Consider the following 6,332-nt stretch of genomic DNA (forward strand, 5'->3'; position numbering starts at 1 on the left):
TCTACCTGCCCGCCCGCCCGCACACCTTGGGCTGAAGCAGACACATCAGGCTGGGGACACTGGATCCACAAACGCTCACCAGCTCCTGTCCCCATCTCCTTCCAGAGAGAGAGAGGGTCTGGGGGTGCAGCTCTCCGTTTCCCCACCCCAGCTCTCAAAGACGATTTAGGGAAGGAGCCAGTCTTCTCCTGCAGGGCTTCCCCTCCCTGTGTCCTCCCAAACCTCCCCATGCTGGGTCACCTCTCCCCAAAATCAGTCCTAAACCTTCTGGAAACAACAACAACAAATCTTTGGGTCTCTAAGCCCTACAAGCAGGGCCAGCTAAGATTCAGGGGAATTTCTATTCTCGCCCCGTCCCTGTGGGAACGTGGGCTAGTGCCTCCTCTCCTCATCTCAGGTCCCTCTTCCCCTGAGCTACACCCTCAGCCCTTTTTATTCTTTTTATTTTCAGATAGGATCTCGCTAAGAGGCCCAAGTGGCCTCGAACTTGCAACCCTCCTGCCCCAGGCTCCAGAGTCCCTAGGATTCAGGTATGTGCCACCATGCGCAGCCAGCATCTTATCTTAACATGAGAGGGCTGAGTGGGGTGGGGGGAGGTGGCTGGTTTCATTCTGAATGCCTGGTGCCCTTGGTAGTGGCTGTCTGGGGCTCTGATTGAGAAGGACTCAGAGGCCAGACTTTGTAAAAAAAAGGATCATGGAGCCAGGTGTGTCTGGGTGGGGACAGGGCAGCCACAGCAGAGTCTCCTGGCCTTCACCAGCTCTGGACTAGGACTGAGCACCCCTCTGTGGGGAGGTGGGGTGCGCTCCATCCCTCTGGGCTTCATGCCAATCCACTTCCTTTCACAGCACCTGGGAAGGTGCCTGTCCTGTCCAAGCCACTGCCCAAGAGCGGGCTTCACTGTTGGCCCTTGTCACCAGGCAGGGCCTTTTCCTGATGAAAGTCTTCTTTTTCAACCTGCTAAGAACCACGTGGCTGTCATTTGACGCCCATCTGTCTCCATCCTACCTTAATCTTGTTTGAATCTTTTTTGAAATTAAAAAAAGTACAAAGCAAGATATAAGGAAGCCCCATATCCTGCTACCCACGATTGACAGGTGTTAACTACCGGGCTGTCCCTGTTCCCCTGTGACCTCGTGTCACATCAACGTGCCCCCATGGGCCTCCTGGCTGTTCCTGGAACACAGGAAGCAGCTCCCTCCGTGGGTCTTTGCTGTGACAGTTCCCTCCATCTGGAGCAAGCTTCCTCCAGAAGCCTTGGTGACTCCCTCACATCCTGACTTCCCTCCATCTCTGCCCAGATGTCACCTCTTCAGAGCGGCTTCCCTGAACCCTCACTGAAGTAGCTGCCTGACTTCTTTGTAGCCCTTGGTGAGATTCCCTGTCTATTTATCATGTGCCTCGCACATCGCAGCTGGAATCTTGTCTGATGTGCTCTCTGCTGGGTCCCTGGGGGGTCCCTGGCACCTAGAAAGCATCACAGAGAAAATTAGCTATGGAAAAAAAGGGGGGGGGAGGGCTCTTGGTAAACACGTGTTGAATTATTTTTTTGCCACAAATGCTTTTATTTTATAATTGAAATGGAAGCTCTTGCCAGACATGATGGCACATGCCTGTAATGCCAGGGACTCTGGAGGCTGAGGCAGGAGGGTCACAAGTTTGAGGCCAGTCCCAGCAATTTAGCAAGGCCCCAAGCAGCTTAGCAAATAAAATTTAAAAAAAGACTGGGGATGTGGCCCAGTGGGAAAGCACCCCTGGGTTCAATCCCCAGGACCTGAAAAGAAAAAACAGGAAGCCCTTGACTTTAGAGCCCAGTTCTCACTACGGTGCCTGTTCTCCAAGCACGACAATTACTCTGAGTTTACCGTACTTCTCTCTAGTCCATTTTCCGCCTCCGTAAATGAACAGTGTCGAGTATTACAGCCGGCCCTCTGTATCTGCGGGTTTTGAATTTACAGATTCATGCAACCGAGCATTGAAAATAATCTAAAACACAATAAAATGTTGCACGTGTACTGAGCACGCCCAGACTTCTTTCTGTGTTTATTCCCTGAGCAGCCTGACAACTCTCCCGGGGCACTCAGGTATTAGAAGGATCTGGAGATGGTGGAGAGTAGCCAGGAGAACGTTTGCGGTTATATGCAAACACTGTGGAGCGGGGACTTGAGCGTCCCTGGGTTTTTGTATTTGAAGGAAGAGGTCCTGGAACCCATCCCTGTGGACAGTGAGAGATGACTGCTTCCCGCAGTCAGGGTCGACGTCTCCACCACCAATGTTTCTGAGAACATTCCAAGTTGATGGGTTCTGGGTTCCGATCTGACCCCCACCCCCACCCCATCCACTCCTTGCCCCGTCTGCTTCCCTGTCGCGGCTGTTGGTGTTGAACCTCTACTCTGTCCCCTGCGCGGCCATGCACATGCTGACACCTGCCTTCCCAGGCACGGGGCTAAGAGTTTCTCTAGGTCGTGAACCTAGAAAGTAGAACTGCCGGGCAGGCAGGGGGCGGGGCTGCACATTTTCCTTTTTGCTGGGTCCTGCCAAATCCCTCTCCCTAGGAGCAGTACCCACGATGGAGCGGGCCAGCGGCTCGTGAGACTCCCACGTGCCACGTCTGCAGCCGCTGGGAACCCACAGGAGTTTCCTTCTACAGCCTCGGTGTCTTCCAAGTGCTTCCCGCTCTCGCCTCCCCAAGGCCCTGCAGGATTCCTCTTATTTGATGGATGAGCGAGGGGGACCCTGGGTCTCTCTGGGGACCCTCTAACCCCACTCCCACTCCCTTGTCCTCCATTCTGTCCAACTCTACCCCCCCTCACTGCGTCTCATTCCAGCCCAGGGGGACCTAAGGAGCAGCTGGTCCCTTCCCGGACCACAAGTCTCCAGACTCGGAGAAGAGCGGCAGCTGGCTTCCCATTTAGGTATTATCTCCTCTGGGCTCAGCTTCCCCGCCGCCCCCCCCACCCCGCCTCAGGCCCTGGTCCTCTCTGGGCCCACCATCTCCTTATAAATGGTGTTTCGGGTCCAGGCAAGACCATGACTCTCGTATCACCCAAACGCATCCTTCCTGTAATGATTCCCAGGTAGTTCGCCTTTTTTGTGGCTGGTCTGAGCAGAATCTTTATTTTGCATAAATTCTCTCTCGCTCTCAATTTTTAGACCCCAGGTACAGAAAGGGCCACCGAGCTCCACTGCAGCTCCAAGGGGCCTCTCTTGCTTTACCCCCCACCCCCCAGTTCTTCTCCCATTGCTCCCGTCCCCACAGAAATCCCTGCGGGGCCGGGTTCTTGTAGACCACACGGTGCTGTTCGGGGGTTTGAGATCTGCAGAAGGGGACCGCTGGGCCACGGGGTACTGACTGTTTTCCTGCCACTGCCCACAAGTCCTCTAGATGACCATACCGCCATGGGCTTGGCTCCAGAGTTCCCATCTCCTCCCACTCCCCCCAAGCCGCCATTAGTCAGTGCTCTGATTTGGGCCTGTTGACGGGTATGACACGGGGCCCACGGATGGCATTTGCATTTCTCTGAATATCCGTGGGTCTGGTCGCCTCTCCTTTACTGGTTAGTCACTGGGGGTTCCCCTTCTGTGAACTGCCTGTTCACATCCTTTGATCACATTTTTATTATTTCCTGTCTTCTTGTAGATTTGCAATAATTTCTTGTATATTCTAGATATTAATCCCTTGTCATTTTTAGACATGGCAAATAATTCATCTGTCACCTGTTTGGTCTCCTTGTTTACCAACAAAAATCCATTTGTCAAGTTCCTCAAGTTCCTTTGGCGTTTAAAAAAAAAAAAATCCTTGATTTCAATGTGACCGAGTCCATCCATGTCTTGCCATTTGGATTATAGTTAAATGGTCCTTCTCTTCCTGCAGGTCATAAATATATTTTTCTGTGTTTTCTCTTCACATCTAGGTCCTTCACACATCTGGGCTGGAGGAACGTAAGGCCCAGAGACCTAACCGTCGTTCTCTCACCATAGACCAGTCTGCCCAGCTTTCCACTGTTTCCCGTAAGTTCACGGGTTTGTCTGGTTTATCTCCAAATGGTCTACTTTCCTCCTTTGGCCTTTTCATTCCTGGGTCCCTTCTACTTGGTTTTCACTAGTAGAGCTTCATAGAATGTTTAGAATGTTTGTTTCCTATTCTTTTTCAAGCCATACTTAGTTTTGGAGTCGTTCTGTATTATTATATATTATTATATATTTTTTTAAATTTATGTATTTTATGTATTTTTTAAATTTATGTATTTTTGATGGACATTTATTTTATTTATTTACTTAGACGTGGTGCTGAGAATCGAACCCAGCATCTCATACGTTCTTGGCAACTGCTCTACCACTGAGCCCCAGCCCCAGCCATACATATATATAGCCTATGTATATTTATTATCTCTCTGTATATATGTATATATAAAATATGTATATGTATTTAAAATGTTCTATATATATGTGTGTGTGTGTGTGTATATGTAATATATATACATATGTATATTTAAAAATCCATTTGTCAAGTTCCTGAAACTCCAACTGGGATTTAAGTCGCTTCACTAAAGCGATGGGTGGATTTGGGGGAGAGTGAACATCGCCGCGGCATCAGTTTATCCCATCCATGAACGTAGTGCACCCTTCATTCGTTCTGCACTTCGCCCACATCTTTTCGTGGTGGGGCAGGGGTGAAAGGAGCCTGCACACCCTCCCGAATCTCTTCTTCTACATCTGGGATCTACTGATACCTGCGGTAACCCCAGGAGTGCTGAACGGCAGGGCCTGATGCTACTGTTTTATAGATTATTTGAAGCTGCTCATCTCAGTCCACGCAGCCAGAGAGTGGGCACACCTACAAGCCTCGTTGTCATCTGAAGTCTGTTTCCTGCGGGGTTTGCCAGGCAGTGGCCGCTTGTTAGATTGTTAGATTGGGCCATTCGTGGCAGAGGCTCCGCTTCACAGATGGAGAACCTGGGGCTCTTCTAGGGCCCTGGACACAAGGCTTTCCCCAGGCAGCCCCTCAGGGAGGGGCTGAATTACGGCCCGTGTGGCTCTATGGCTGCCGATTCTCTCTGTGATCTCGTTAGTCTCTCTCCTTCCCAGGCCTCGGTGTCCTCATCAATTTTTTTCCTCATTAGTGAAGCCTCAGTTCGGAGCAAGAGCAGTTAGAGAGCAGAGAGGGAGAGGGAGTGATGGGGCACAGGGGCAGACACGGGGTGGCCCGTCCTGTTCCCTGACAGAGAACCCAGCCTTCTCTGGAGGAAGCACAGCCGTGAGACCCGGCCTCCAACCACCAGCAAGAAGCATGTAGTGCTGACATCACGGACTCCTCTCCCCAGCAACTTTCCCCGTCCCTTATTCAAAAAGGGGAAGAAAAAAGTGATTTTCCCCAGTCCCATTTCCCAATCTTTGCTTAGTCAGATGTTTAGGACTATGAGCCAGAGCTGGGCAGGACTGGACGTGGTGACTCAGCATGGACACCCTCCCTGCAGGAGCTGGGGACAGGAGGCCAACAACCCAGAGGAGGGACAAAGCAGCCCTGGCTGAGGAGCCCTGAGGCTTCTTGAAGCAGGTGGCAGTGACTTGGCCACCTCTAGTGGCACAGGGTGAACTCTGTCTTCATGATACTTCCTCCCCCAGCAAGCTGGATGTCCCCACTCCCCAGGACGGTCCTGCAGACCCAGCATGTACCTACTGAGCACTTACTGCATACGCCAGGCAGAGTAGCTGCTGTCCCTTTGCCCTCAGTCCATCAAGACCCTGCTCTTGGGGCTGGGGTTGTGGCTCAGTGGTAGAGCGCTCGCCTGGCATGCGTGAGGCACTGGGTTCGATGCTCAGCACCACATATGAATAAATAAACAAAGTCCATTGACAACTAGAAAAAAAAAAGACCCAGGAACTGTTAAGCCCCGGGGATCAGCACACAAGAAACCTCGGGAGACCGTTTTAGGCAGTTGGCTAACAATTTGGCCATCGCCTAGACCTGGGGGTGAGTCCTAGCTCTGGCCATTTACTGGCATGAAACTTTGACCTTGGACAAATCACTTCATCTCCCGGATCCTCCCTTTCCTCAACTGTAGAATGGGATCAGCAGCCTCTACTCTTCAGGGAGGCTGGGAATCTATAGCTCCTGGCACCTAGTGGGTGCTCCACGAACACAGACTCAGAACTTGGTGGCAGCTATGTATTCTGCCACCCCAGAGTGGACCCTAGGTCCCCTGGGCGCAGGAGGTTTCCTCACTGGGTTCCTGAAGTGTCCAGCCTTGCTCTTCCCCTTCACCCTGGAAGGAAACCCCCGTGGGTGCCAGTTCCCCCCGAGCTCCCCACTATTGCTACTTCCCCCCGAC

At 51.8% G+C, this 6,332-nt stretch overlaps 1 long non-coding RNA gene across 1 annotated transcript; it reads left to right on the top strand.

The window, feature by feature from the left end:
• On the top strand, positions 1–4,797 carry LOC124079386 (uncharacterized). The gene is made up of 4 exons (XR_009224903.1): positions 1–530; positions 1,302–2,915; positions 3,915–4,011; positions 4,283–4,797. It is a non-coding gene; the product is annotated as an uncharacterized LOC124079386 (long non-coding RNA).
• The last annotated feature ends 1,535 nt before the right edge of the window (positions 4,798–6,332 follow it).

The sequence above is a fragment of the Marmota monax genome, unplaced genomic scaffold (genome assembly GCF_021218885.2).
Source record: "Marmota monax isolate L192 unplaced genomic scaffold, Marmota_monax_Labrador192_F-V1.1 WCK01_AAM20220418_F8-fsc00080, whole genome shotgun sequence".
Lineage (NCBI taxonomy): Eukaryota > Metazoa > Chordata > Mammalia > Rodentia > Sciuridae > Marmota > Marmota monax.